This window comes from Cupressus sempervirens, chromosome 8 (assembly GCF_028749045.1).
Source record: "Cupressus sempervirens isolate cs-2001-9-10 chromosome 8, ASM2874904v1, whole genome shotgun sequence".
In the NCBI taxonomy this organism is placed as follows: domain Eukaryota; kingdom Viridiplantae; phylum Streptophyta; class Pinopsida; order Cupressales; family Cupressaceae; genus Cupressus; species Cupressus sempervirens.
The window spans coordinates 338,405,214-338,421,222 of record NC_143125.1 but is presented as its reverse complement, the minus strand read 5'-3'; positions in this window follow the sequence as shown (position 1 = coordinate 338,421,222).

Below are 16,009 nucleotides of genomic sequence, written 5' to 3'. Positions count from 1 at the left end.
AGCACTCTATAGCCCTATGGACAATATTTTCTCATCCCCCATTTTTCAGACCTTTTCAAGGTCATTTAATGCCCCTAACCTGACTTTGAAGCATTCTTAGGAGGTCTCCAAAACCCTAAAAATTGCAATAACTTTCAAACCGTGGGGCCTTTTGACCTGATTCTTTTTTTGGAATGCTCTAAATCACAATTACATTCATCTGGCCAATTCACACCTTCTAGTTTACCAAAATGGATGGCCCAATTACATACTCCTATTTTTTTGAGATTTACTAGCTCACTGATATTGGACTTGTGTGAGTTGGAACCTTTATTTGACCCAAATGGGTGTCCAAAAATGAAAACACATGAAATAGAAACTAAGTCTAAGTACATTTTTTTTGGTGACACAGGATTGCCCTTATACCTCTGGATGCTCCTGCATCAGACACCCAAGGTAGATTGAAAAGTGACCCTGTCACTTTATGAATGGTAGAGGAAATCCCAAATGGGAAACCTCAGCTGCTGAAATCCAAGTTGAGTCCTCGATCGGTCATCCTTTCCATTTGACCAAATATTCTTCATACTGCCTGTTTATGGTACTCCTACCCACATGATTATCTAGAATATCTTCTATCTCCTCCTTCTTAGAAGTAGGAATCGGACATGGCTCTAACACCAGCTCCTCATCTGCACCATCATCATGATACTCTGTTAAATCTGCAATGTTGAAAATGGGAGAAATGTGAATACCATCTGGCAGCTCCACTTCATATGCATTTCCTAAGTCATGTTCTTCAAAATTTTGTAGGGGCCAAATTTCTTCATTTTTAGCTTCTTGTAAGTACCGGCTAAAAATATTTCTTTTTGTAAGTGCACCATGACTAGATCCCCTACTTGGAATTCCTTATGTCTTCTCCTTTGATCAGCCCTAGCTTTATACTCTTGATCCATCTTGGTAATGTGTGCCTGAACCTCCTCATGTAGACGCTTGATATGTTCAGCAAATTCTTCTGCTTCAGCACTTGTCCTCTCCCCTTGTTCTATCTTCCTCAGCTCTGGTGCAGTCCTTGGAATGGTGATTTTCCAGTACTCCTATTTATAGAGTTATTATAAGAAAATTCTGCCTGTGGTAGAATCAAATCCCATCCCTTGGGCTTATCCCCAACTAAACATCTTAGCAAATTGCCCAGACTTCTATTTACCACTTCTGTTTGGCCGTCAATCTGCAGGTGATGCATGGAACTTAATTTTAGGTTTGTTCTCAACTTCTTCCACAATGTCCTCCAGAAATACCCCACAAATATAGTATCTCTATCAAAAACTATACTCCTTAGGAGACCATGTAGTCTCACCACCTCTCTGAAGAACAAGTCTGCAATATGGACAGCATCATGAGTTTTGTGGCATGGAATGAAATGTTCCATTTTGGAGAACCTATCAACCACCACAAATATTGAGTCATTACCCCTTTGTGTCCTTGGAAATCCAAGAACAAAGTCCATACTTATATCCTCCCATGGCCTTGATGGAACAAGTAATGGCTGATATAGGCTAGTATTGTGACTAAACCCCTTGGCAACTTGACAAACCTGGCAACTCTGTAAAAACTTCTTCACATCTTGTGAAATTTGAGGCCAAAAATAATGTCCTCTAAGAATGGAAATGGTCTTATCTCGACCAAAATATCTTGCCATCCCTCCACTTTGTTTCTCCTTAATCAGATTTTCCCTCATGGAACTCCTTGGAATGCACAATTGACTACCCTTGAACAACATGCCATCCTGAATCAAATAGTCTAACCACTTGGTTCTATCTACAGCAACAAGTTCTTTACAAGCTTTCCATGCTTTAGCAAAATCAAGATCCTCAGGGTACAAATTCCTGAGTTCATCAAACCCAACTACTTTAACCTACATTACTGTAAGCAACAACTGTCTCCTACTTAGTGCATCTACAACCCTATTAGATTTTCCACTTCTATGCTTCAACAAAAATGTATAGCTCTGCAAGAACTCTACCCACTTCATATGCCTTCGATTCAATTTACCTTGGCTATTTAGGTATAGTAATGCCTGATGATCAGTATACAAAACAAATTCCTTTGGTAATAAATAATGCCTCCATTTCTTTAAGGTCTGAACTATTGCATAGAACTCTTGATCATAAACAGAATACTTTTTCTTTGCATCATTCAATTTTTCACTAAAATATGCAATAGGCTTACCTTCTTGGCTTAATACAGCCCCAATAGTGCTGCCACTAGCATCACAATCCACCTAGAAAACCTTTCTAAAATCTGGAAGTGCCAACACAGGTTGTTCTGTTACCTTCTTTAGCAATTCAAAACTTCTCACAGCTGCTGCAGTCCATTTGAACTCTTTTCTATCCTCTCTTATTGTATTAGTTAGGGGTGCACATATGCCACTGAAATTATTAATAAACTTCCTATAAAAACTAACCAGACCATGAAATGATCTTACCTTAGTAGTAGACCTTGGAGTAGGCCATTCTAAGATGGCTTTTACCTTCTTTGGATCCATTTTGAGACCTTCAGGTGATATAACAAACCCCAAATAGACTAACTCCCTTTTTGCAAAGATACACTTCTTTAGATTAATTAACAGTTTCTCTTCCCTTAGCCTTTCAAGGACACTATGAATATGCAATAAATGTTCTTCCAAAGTCTTGCTGAAAATTAAAATATCATCCAAATAGACAATAACAAATTTTCCCAAGAACTTCTTAAGTACCTCATTCATGGGCCGCATGAAGGTGCTTGGGGCATTCGTCAATCCAAAGAGCATGACTAACCACTCATAAAGACCCTCCTTGCTCTTGAAGATTGTTTTCCACTCATCTCCTTCTCAAATCTGTATCTGATGATAGCCACTCTTGAGATCTATCTTTGTGAAGTACTGAGCTCCACTCAAGCAATCCATAAGATCATCCATCCTTGGCAAAGGAAACCAGTACTTGATAGTTATCCTATTTATAGCTCGAGAATCTATACACATCCTCCACTCTCCATCCTTCTTTGGTGTGAGTATTGTAGGTACTACACATGGACTCAGCCTCTCTTGAATCAAGCCCTTCCTCAACAGCTCCTAAACCTGTCTATTTAGCTCCTTTGTTTCAGTAGGAGTCATCATGTGAGCAGCCTTGTTAGGAAAACTAGCTCCTAGAATCAGATCTATCTGATGACTGATTTGCCTTATTGGTGGCAATCCATCTAGAACATTATCAGAGATAATATCTCCAAATTCCCCTAGTAAATTTGAAACTTCAAGTGGTATTTCACTACTACCTTCTTTATCTTTCCTAGGAATCAAAGCATAGCACATATGCTGATGTTTCATGCCATCGGAAAACTTCCTTTCATGAACAAGACAAATCCTAGCACTGTTACATACCTTTTCACCTTCCTTTTTCATGGGCTTCAATTTGTGGCAAACTCCATCCTTTGTCAGAGAGTATGTGTTTGCATGTCCATCATGTACTGCATGTCTATCAAACTGCCATGGTCTACCCAACAATAGATGGCAAACATCCATCAAAATAACATCACAAAGAACTTCATCATGGTAACTCCCAATTTTGAATTTCACTAAACATTGTTCACTTACTAGGACCTTATGATCATCTTTTACCCAAGCAATTCGATAGGGCTGGGGATGTTTCTCCCTCTTGAGCTTCAGCTTAGAGACCATCTCTTCAGATACCAAGTTATCAGTGCTACCACCATCAGTGATCACGTCACAACATTTATCCTCACACTTACATCTGGTACGAAACAAAATCCTCCATTGTCCTATTTCAATCTCACCACTTAGTAGGACTCTTTCATTTACCAAGGTCTCTCCTCTTTCTGCATCCTCTGAATGTGATGATTGTGTATCTTCATCCACATGAGCAACCCTAGCTTGGCCCTCAGCTCAACTGGTATGCCTCTTCAACGCTGGTCATTCTTACCAGACTTAATTCCTCTTGGATGTTAGGTCACAACCCACTAATATAATGAGCAACCTTCTCCTTTAACCCATGCATCTTCTTAAACAAATCAAGCTCATAGTCCACAGGAATGAACTACTTCTTCAATTTGTCCACCATGCAATCCCACCTTGTGATCTTCTCCTTTCCTCTTCTATTTCTTTCCAATTGAACCTCTTGCCACTAGATTTTGGCATGGCCTTTCAGTTTAGCCTTTGCAAACTTAACCCTATCTGGGTCCCTGATATCCTCATACTCAAACTATTCTTCTAGTTCATTGATCCAATCGATCAACTCATCTGGTTTCAGATTTCTTAAAAATACACCCACTTCAATTGTGGGTCTTTTCCCAAACTTAGTAATGGCCCTAAAAAGCCTTTCCTCTACATGATTCAGAACTTCCTCGTCAAATTCCCCTTCTGGTCTAATTTCATCTTCTTTATTGTCATCTTCACTTTCATCACCTGTGGCCACAATTGTTCCTCTATGAAGCTCCTCCTGCAATGCTTATACCTGCCTTTGGAGGGCTCTAACCTCCTTAGGATTAATAGATCTGGCCCTTCCGCCATGCTCTCTTCATGGAGGCATCTTCTAACTCGAACCCAAAACCACACAGTCCTGGTGCAAACTGCCTCACAGTCGGCGCTCTGTCTACACAGTCAGGAAAACCATCTCTGATACCACTTGATGGGGACACAACCCAAGAACAGAATGGACACAATAGAAAAGGGAAATTGTATTAACTAAAAAATAAGCTAGTACATTTAGTACAGAGAAAATAAACTTCAAAACATGCCCTAAGAGCTTACAATAGCATAAATGTGGAGATAATTTCTCCTTTTAGTACCTCCTCTCAAACTCCACTCCGAACTACCTTTAAAAATGCCAAGAATCTCCTTAAATAGACCCCAGAGGGTTAAGGACTAGGAATACATTCTAGAAGGTGCTAGTAGGCATCCATCAACCAAATAGAAGGCTCCAAAAGCTGCGTTAGAAGTCAGCACAAATCTAGAAGAATCCAGAAACAATAATCGAACTTCCGGGAGGCATAACTTTTGAACCGTAGTTCTGATTGACAAATCATTTACATTTTCGAAAAACTCTCAAAGCACTCTATAGCCCTATGGACAATCTTTGCTCATCCCCCATTTTTTGGCCCTTTTCAAGATCATTTAATGCCCCTAACCTAACTTTGAAGCATTCTTAGGAGGTCTCCAAAACCCAAAAAATTGCAATAACTTTCAAACCGTGTGGCCTTTTGACCTGATTCTTTGTTTGGAATGCTCTAAATAAAAATTATATTCATCTGGCCAATTCACACCTTCTAGTTTACCAAAATGATGGCCCAATTACATACTCCTATTTTTTCGAGATTTACTAGCTCACTGATAGTGGAACTGTGAGAGTTGGAACCTTTATTTGACCCAAATGGGTGTCCAAAAATGAAAACACATGAAATAGGAACTAAGTCTAAGTACATTTTTTTTGGTGACACAGGATTGCCCTTATACCTCTGGATGCTCCTGCATCACACTCAATTTGTAGATAAACTTTGATACCTTCTATCTCAATTTGATCTAATTATGGAAAGTCTTCAATTAGGAGTATACTTTTTATGTTTTGCTTCTATCTCTCAATAAACTGCTATTTGGGAAAGCTTAATCTTTCTGAACTTATGTTTTGGTTGATCTAACATAAAGTATGTTTACTATCTTTATTGTAATTGTGAGTTAACGTAGTGACTACACTAAGTATACCTTTTTACTTTAGTTTGGACAACATGGATCTTTGGGATACAAGATAGGTCCAAGAAACCTTATTTATCAAAGGATGATACAAATGGATTTGGTTTAACTATAAGGAGTAAAAATAGAGAAAACTAGACCTAGGATTGTTGCGAATAAAATTCCTAACAATCCTTTTGTGAACAACAAGAAAAAGACTCCTTTTATAATGGATATGATGTACTTAAGAGAAACAATCTCTCAAAGGACAAAGCAACTTTGAGAGAGATAGACAAATGATCTCTCTAGCAAAAGTATTTGATGGTAACCAATGTGTATGTTTTACAAAAAAATTTCATGAGGTCATGTCACAAATAAGATACTTCAAACATACTCTATCCTTATTAAGAATTGACTTAGTAATAAAAATCCTTGCCTACACTAAGTATCACATAAGAACTAACATGTTGGGGAATGATTGAACCTCAAGTTTAAAGAAACCTCATGCATGTTTGCATTATATGGAGTAGAGATGGTGAATGTAAAAAATCTTTGGGTGATCTGGGTATTCCACTTGGATTGATCCCTACACAAGGATTATGATACTTTCAGAGGTGAATTAGGTAGCTACTAATTTGGTCGATAATTAGATCTGTGGAGTCAACCAAACAATTGTTTCATATGTGATCCACTTAAGAATCTATCCCCAACATGCTGAAATCATGGGAAAGTTTTCCCACCTCAGGCTACCCCAGAAACACACCACCCAAACTTGCATGATGGAGCAAGAAAGTTTACCCTTCCCCTCATTTATATACTAGCTAGATTATTTAACAGTTTGAGCTTCTCACCAAAGGGGATGCACTTCCCACAAGTGGATGAACTAGTTAGAAGCACTCCTAGGTTGTTGCGGATGATCTTGCTAATGACTTTTGGTACATTCGTCACATATTTAAAATGGTTCTAATTTGCAAGAAATAGAGAATTCAAAGATGTGCTAAAAGGAACAATCTCAATACACATAAGGCACTTGATTTATTCTATTTCGAAATCATTTAATTTGTATTCCTTATTGACTACTTGAAAACACTCATGATTAACATGAGAGGTTTATTCCAACTTAACAATGATGGTCAACATAAGTAAATTGAGTCAGCATAATAAATCACTCACATGAAAAGATTTGAAATAGATGGGAATAAGAGTGTTTTTCCTTAATTCATTCAAGATTGTGTGAATTCTTTCTAAGCACTAATTTGAAGTGTTTTGATTTGAAATATTCTTTGATACCCAAAATCAAATATTCATCACATTCATTCTTTTAGCTTTACCATTCAAGATGGTTTTTTGTTCAGTTTAGTGCCCAAAGTTAAATGTGAACCTAGTTATCCAAAAGACATAGATAATTACCAAGAGACTTGACTCAAAACACCCAAACAAATGACAATCTCGCGAGGTCAATGAACAATACTATGAATGTGGGAATGTCAACAATATTTGTGAGAATGTTGTAAAATAAAAAGTTGTAGATCTATAAAGAGCCTGAAACCATCTTTCTAGTGCTTTTTGAATCATCCAAAATAGAGCTCATATGCAAAAGTAATAAGTGTTTGACTGTGAGTGTTTTCTTAGATATTTTCAAAGAGGAGAGGGCATACATGATCATGGTCAGATCAAAAGCTTCTAGGCTTTTGATCCTCCTAAAAGGAGAAGAGCATAATCCCCTCACTCAAGATTAAATCAATTATACAAATACCTTTCCTTTCTATCAAAAAATAATCTATCTCATGAAAAGGTTTAGGTTGTTGAATTAGAAATCAAAGACAAGAAGAAGAAGGGTAGGAGGTGGAAACTTGTCTAGATTGACATATTTTTCTTTTGAATTCAAGATGTCTTTCAAGTGAGTCTTCAATCTGCAAGCTTACAACACAAAAATATACTCAAAAACATATTAGAATGTTAGTAAAATGACCCATGAAGGGGTTCCCACGGGGCATGTCAAAATGTAGAACAAGAAATTAGCATTCAAAGAACATTAACAAAATAGAAAACATTCACAAACTAAAATCATATTCACATATAAGTTTAGACAAAGAAAGTAAAGAGAGAGAGTGCAAACCAAATGAAAACACTCCAAAAGCCTCCTTGATTGTGTAGATGTTTCCTTTGATGGAGATGTATGCTTAAATGTTGCTTCAAAACTTCAATGGATGAGAGATTCATGAGTGTAATTATGGATTAATTTTTTCATTATAATGGTATTTTGGTAGTTTTTAGGCTCTTAAAATAGCATTATAACATTAGCTTGGAAGTTGGATTCAATAAAAAAGCTATGGAGGTATGTATTAAGGGTTGTCATTGAATTCATTACCCTGGACACTAGATTCGACAAAGTCAAAACACACCACTTTGTTCTGTTAAACCATTTTAGACATAGAATTAAAAAAAAATTCCTTTCTATCTATTTACCTCTTTGAGCAAGAACATTGAGGGTTATAAGAAGAAACCCAGAGGAAACTCGACTCTTCATGAGGGTTTTCTCATTCTGGTCTATGAATATCTTAAGACCCAGACTAGGAGAAAATACTTAGGCCACTCTAGGGATGCTTTGGAGGATACCAGGAGCTTGAATTTTTTTAACTCTAAGGATATCCAAAGTCATAGCTTGAAGGAAGAGGATAATACCACTAGTACATGTGAGGTCATTTTTAGACCAAAATTTTTGACCATCTATTAGATTGGTCAGACTATGGAAAGGGAAAATTTGTTTTTTTTCTAATCTATGCCCATGTTGGTCAAAATTTCAACCAACACAAGCTTAATATGTAAAAAGAGAAAATGTCACCCATTTCATTATATTCTATTCACCTTCAACATGCATGTGGGAGTTGAAGTTTAGGGCATCTCTTATAAATCAGTCAGTTGTTCTCAAAATCAAATATCATTTCTAAATAAATTTACTCTTCGTGTCTTGGCTGGTTAGTTTTATGGTGAGAGATTTTCATTCAAGCATTTAGTAACACGGATTTTCATTTTATGGTGAGAGATTTTTTTCTATAATCGCACACAGAGCTCTGTCAAGTTTTATAAATACCTAGATAGAAACAAAAGGCTTTTTCAAGGTTGAAGCCATTAACAACTGCAACAACCTTTCTTGAGGTGAAATAATCATATACAATGACTAGGGCATGTATTATGCTTTCTTGGTCATTGAGATGGAGGCTTTCACATGCTTTGGGAGATAGTCTTCATTTTAGGAGGATAAACCAAATATGGCTTCCAAGTCAAATTTTGGGTTGGTGGGAGATAGATCCTCCATTTTTAACATTAGTTTTCTTCCACCCACTTAGACACCTTTCATTAAAAACCATATATTGAGGGCATTTGGGAATGGGGCTACATTTAAAGCTTTTTATGTTGACAAATCAAGAGGGATTTTGTGTGTTATTTGTTTCATCCCAACAAAGGGACTCAATTTTCCACATAAAGCATTAGGTTTTTAATGGTGTTGGTATGATTATGTAAGAATGGTCTCTTTATTTCCAATCTTTGAGTTTTAGTGATAGGTTTGTGCCTTTCTAGATTTAGCTTCCTAACCTAGCATTGAAATAATGAGAACATGAGAAGATTGAGTTTATAACTTATCAAATAGACATCTATTTAAACTGGACTCTTTTTTCTACCATGACACATAATTTCCAATTAGAGTGTGCTATGTTGGATACAAATTCCCCTATTCTAGAGAAAATCATATTATCATCTGAACTTGGCTTTTGGGATCAGACCATCTTTATTGAATCACATGGAAATGTTTGTCACAATTGCCATTCTCAGGATATACAAATGATATATGCACTTCTAGAGTTTTTGGCCAACCGACTAATCTGCAGTTCCATTTTAATGTTGTTATTTGGTAGATGGAGAAAAGTTCTATTAATTCTACTCTTCCTCCATTATTACTTGTGGATGAAAATATTTCTTTGCCTGTCAAGTTGTCTTTACTTTCTATTTCTTCCCCTATAAAGATTTCTTCAAGAAGTTCATTTAAACTGATCATCGCCACTTGGATTATTATTTTTTGGTATCGTCCATCTTCTATTAAGATCTCTAGTCATAACATGCACTCATTTCTTTATCTAGATTTTGTTTCTTCCTTGTTTTCTAATCTTCATGCAGCTGTGTTTTTTAAATCTCTCCCTTGGTTCTTATAGATCTATGATTTTTAAGCCTTCTTCCTTTTTTCTCCATGAAATAGAATGCTTTTCCAACCATAATTTCTTATTCTAGAAGACATAGAGAAGTATTCAGGAGGAAAGTTCAATATGCTCACCTATTCTAAAGGTGGATTTGGGATGCCTAAATAATTTTGTGAAGGAGAGTTTTGATATGTCTAGGGAGGTATATTTTGAGCAACAAAATCCTCAAAGTAAAAAATTTAAAAAAAAATCTCTTCTAGTGGAAGAGAGCTTCCTACAATTATGTCTCATTTTGTATACTTCCCAAGAGAGCTTCTTTTATTTCTATTTTTGTTCTTTGTGCTCTTTCTCTAATCTTCTCGTTGATATGCCTACTTTGGTGATCTCACTATTATTGCAGCACTACAAAATGTCTTATAGTGTTTTTCATTTTCTTAAATAGTAGGCAATTATTTCATGATTTCATCATATCTTATAGTGGAACAACTCCAAGAATCTTGGGTAAATTGCTTGCTATAAGACTTTCTTGTATAGGACACTCAATAATGTGGACTAAGTGGTGAGCACAAAGAGGAACAAGAAAGGATCTTTGCAAGTGCAGGGTGCAGTAGAATTCAAAAATGAAATTGAGGTGCTCTCATAGATTCACCATAAGAATCTAGTCATGCAAATTGGCTTTTGCTTTGGGGATGGAGAGAAAATGCTTTCTTATGACTATGTTCCTAATCTGGTTGTACTTCTCATTATTGTTTGTTACATTGATCATAAATTAATGTTATTTCAAATAACTACAAAGTTACTAAGAATTACATTGAAATGAATTTGTATGCAGTACTCAATTATGTAATATGGCTATTCTTCTCACTATTTTGTGTTACATTGATTAGTAATTAATTTTATTTCAAATAAAATAAAGAGTTACTCGAAATTACATTCAATTGGAATTATTTGACATTTTAGGACTGATTTGTATGTGATACTCATTACGTTGAAGCACCCCCCAAAAGTTGTATAAGTTGGAGAATGTCATAGTTATAGAAAGTTGAAGCAACTGCATTGTTCATTGTATATATAAATAGCTACGAGATTGCCATGTGATGTCATGGCTTCCAGGTTAAGCTCACAACAAGATGGAAGAGACTTCTAATTGAGAGGTATCATTTTGCTTAATAAAGATAAGGCTTTTTTGGATGATCATTCCTTTCTTTTCAATGTCCGCAGTTCATTTTTAGTAGTTACACTTCACAATGAAATTTTGGTTCAGAATATGAAAACTTTTTTTGTCAAAACTTTTTATTCTACTATTAATTAACTATCAATTTAGTCAGAGAGCTCTATAGTTTTAATTAGTGGTAGAGACATATATCTCTTCATTGAATCCATGTCTGGGTTATGAGTATTTCTGTGCAATGGCATAAGCTTTGACACTACAACTTAAGAAGTTAAACCTAGTCAATCATAGGGCATTCAATAGTCATTCCTTTTCTATGCTTGCAAGCAAGTTTTTTCTTTAAAGATCTATTTTAAGTTTTTATCTTAACCAACAGAAGGCATATGTGGATTCTAATTGAATTTTATTACTATTTTTGAATTGTTCTAAATGAATCTTTTATGGAAAGTAGTGAAGTTTCTTCTGAAAGTGCTATATAAATGTAGTTCCCACAAATATAAGACCCACCCATTAAATAAGTTGTTGTTCTTGCAATCTATTCTTTTATTTTTAGAAATCCTCATAATCTTCATAATTGGAGGGATTTTGATATCTCTTTTTAGTTCATATATGGACTTTTAGTATGTTTTTTGATACCATGCACATGGAATAGTGATTTTTTGGCTAGACATGTTGCAAACATTGATTTGAATCTTCAACCAATATGGGATATCCCTGATTCAATCTATTTTTACAACTTGAGATTGTGTCTAGCATGTAATCTTTGTGGAGATATTTTATGTCTTATTGATAATAGGGATTTGTGGATCCCCATTTAATCAATTTCTTGTTCTTCATTTTGTTTTCTGTAATAATCTACAACTGTCTATACCTGCAATGCCTAGATTTCCATTGAAAATCAACAAAAATAAATGGCATGGAAGTTCCATCAAAAATCAATATTAGTGATTCAAGTGAATCCTTTGGGTTCTACAGTATTAGTGGGCCTTCAGTTTCATGTTTTTCTTAGTAAAGTACTTGGTGAGGATTGTCATATTTTGATCTAAGAATGTCTCTAACATTGATTTTGGCAAGCTAGTTGCATCATTAAATTTGATCAGTATAGATTCTTGTAGAAGTATAAGTGACCCATACATGATGGAATCTCTCTTAGAAAACTCTTCTCAAAATTTGGTTACTTAGGGGTTTAATAAATTTCAAATATTGGAGAGGATTTTCCAACCTCCATTCCATCTTTATTTAGTTTTAGTTTTTCTGTGTTACATGGTACACATAAACAATGGCATTTTTGTTGGAAATGCTGAAAATAAATTATATATATAGGGAAATTCTAAAATAGACCCAGAGAAATCAAGGAATCGATTTGGTCTTGGAGGACTCAGGAATTTAATTTTTCATAATTTTTGCACCAACATCCAGGGTGGCAATAGAGACATTTGGATGTAAGGCTGTCTCAGAAAGTGAAAAGTAAGCAAGTTTTTCTATCTACATTTGTGAAAAATCAATGAGCCTTGTATACATAATAACCTTTCCTATGAAATTTCTCATTGTCTATGGTGGATGCTTCCAATATACAATATATTGTTGACTGGGAAAATTTGATAGTATCCTGGAACATAATTTGTATAACTATGAGGACAAATAATTAATTTCTAATATGACAATATCTAGCATGAAGTGCTAAATATAAGGATATGCATTTAATACTTATGGAAATCATAAAAAGATTAGATCAAAATCTCATGCGATGCCCACCAATGGTTAGAACTCTTCAATAATGTTTGGACAAAAAATTTAGCTTATAAGATAAAGTTATGGTTTTAAAAGTGAATAAATCTGGTCTCACTTTTGAGCTTTGAATCAATGATTGATTTGGGTGTGACTAAATGTCTAATCCTTCATTGAACCTGCCACTCATCCTTTTATCATGGACTTGTGCTTGGCTAAGTTTTATTGTGACAATACTTCAGTTTGACACACTTGGCTCACACAAACATGTCATCTAAGCATAATTCATGCATTCAAACATTGTGAAATCATTCTATATAGGAGTTATACCAGAAGACAACTCAGATTGGATGATAAGTTGCTTTCCCTTTGAACTACTAAGGTGATTTGTCTATTTGATTTTTTTTTTTTGTTTTTCTGATACATTATATGCACAAATATGTCCATTGGGTTCATTAGTTCTAGTTCAATGCAGTAGATCTTCAACTACAGTTTGTTCTAAAAAATTTACATGCATTTCAGTCGAGTACGAAGCTATTATGAGCAAGCTTTAGGATGACATTCCTATGAGATGATGGTCTATATATGTATCAGCCTAAATGTGTTATTGAAGGCTTAATAATAACAATTGATTTATAAGCTTCCTGATAGCAATTGACATTAAGTGTTACTACCCAATTTACATATGGCATCTATCCCACCCTGTGTTTTTGCAATGAATTTTTGTACCACTTGTTGTGATGTTTATTTGTGCTCTTTATTCCCCCAATTTTTGACTTCTTGCATGCTATTTTCATTTCAAACCCTTATAATTATTTAATTCAAGGTCACAAGGAACTCTTGTTAAGGCACATCTACATCCTTGTTCTCGATCCTTCCCTCAACTCCATATCCACATCTTCTAGATATGGAGATGGGGGTAGCACATCTTTAGCTAGAGTTTGTTCTAAAAATTCTACATGCATTCTAGTAGAGTATGGAGTTACTATGAGTAAGCTTAATGAGGAGGACATGCCTATGAGAGAGTGGTCTATATATGCATCAACCTAAATGTGTTATTGAAGACTCAATAATAGGAATTGATTATAAGCTTCCTAAATACAATTGATATTAAGTGTTACAACCAAATCAACATGCAATAGCTATCCCACATTGTGTGTCTCCAATGAGTTTTGGTCCCCCTTGTTGTGATGTGGTGTTGTTCTATTTACTTGCCTAATTTTTGACTTATTGCATGCTATTATTATTTCAACAACTTATAATTCTTTAATTCATTGTCACTAGGAAATCTTTTTTTAAGGAAAAGGAACATCCCCAACCTTGTTCCCATTCATGTCCCCATCTCCATCTCCACATTTTTTGTGATAATAATTTTATAATATAGCCATTTTCATATTCATTTATTTGCACACTGATGTGGAGCATCCACAACTAAAACCCATAACAACTTCCAGTCCCATCTATTTCATTGAGGTCTCTCTCCTATCCTAAATCATCAACACATTTCCTTGTGAAAGGTTCCTTCAAATACTCACAACATCATTCAAAACTTCTTTGATTGATTCATCATTCAAACACCAAACCTAATTAGCATCCATCTCTGATTGCATGAATGTATAATTGGTTACCACATTCTATACTTTTCATTTGTTTTTGCATCTTCCCAAGTTTGATTACTCTCACACAATCCTTCACAATGCAACCTACTTCACAAGTTCACATCCTATCCTCTTCCCAAAACCAACTAGGATCTCTCTCTAACCCTTCCAATTACATATTCCATCCACAAGTTAGAATTTCACCATGCCTAACCACTAGTGTCAAGTCAATTGATAACCTATGATTGTCTCTCTCTTACATATTTCAACACCCCCAATGCATTCTGCTATAGATCATTGACTTGGCTCAACCACCCTACACCTTGACCAAACCACTCAACATCCAAGCTCCTAACTTGATGTATGAACAGCATAACAATTACTTGATGTCATGATGAGTATAGTCACCTTGCACATTATCTGAATAATCACATATAATACCCTTATCTTTGTCCTACCTTCATCCCAAGTATTAGAGCACTATGTTTACCCTTTCCTCATGCCTTACCCACACTCAACTCACTTTACATACCATACACAATATTAGTATACATAAAATAGATACAAATAACCAAGCTATTGTCATCTCTGAAAATCAACCAATCTTGTCAAATGCATTTCCCTGGTCTTATCCTATGGCTTACAAACCCCTCCAAAAACTTTGAATCATTGAAGACACTTATCCTTTGATCTTCCTTCATCTCCAAGTCCCACTTCATCTATTAATAGTGATTAAATCCCTCTATCATCCTGTGACAACCAAAATCTTTCCTTTCTGTCATCATCACTAAGGACTTCTAGTCTTATCTCTTAATAGTAAGGTCTCTCTCCTTTCCTGATTCATCAACACCTTTCCTTGTGAAAGGTACATCCAAATAATCACTACCCAATTCAAAACTTATTTGACTGAATCAAACACCAAACCTAATCAGAGTCCATCTCTAATGGCATTAATGGCTAATTAGTCACCACATACTATCCTCTTCATTTGTGCACATAGTACACCTTATACCCTTCAAGCAACATATATATGTTGATAAAATCTTTCAGTATCTTGTTCAAGGCATGCCCAATATGTTGTCTTGTTTTTGTTTATCACATTTTATTAATGTAGTTTATAATCACATAATTACTAACAATCATCTCTATTTCTTTTGCTATAACATGTCTTTGTCTTGATAAATGATAGTGAAGTCAAACTCTTCGTGAAACATGTTTCACCACTTTAAGAGTCAACCAACGTAAGCAACATCGCATTTTATTACAAAGATATCTCTAGAAGAAAGTGCCTCTTTGAAGGTGAGTTGGCCATCATCATAAACTCTATCTTGCATAAATCAAATGTCAATATGACATAACTAAACTTGCCTTGAGTGAGGAGATCTAAAGTTGATTTGGATTGGTCTTTGGACTATGATTAGTGGTTTTTATTGATTGTGTTCATACACCTTTGACATAAAGACAATTATTGCCAACAATCTTAGAAAAAAAATTCCTCTTGACACCAACGACAACAATATTTCCAACATGAATCACATACTCAGCAAAACTATACACATGGTTGAGCCTGGTGACATTAGCAAGAAGGATTGTGATATGTTATTTGTGCTAGCAATAGAGATGC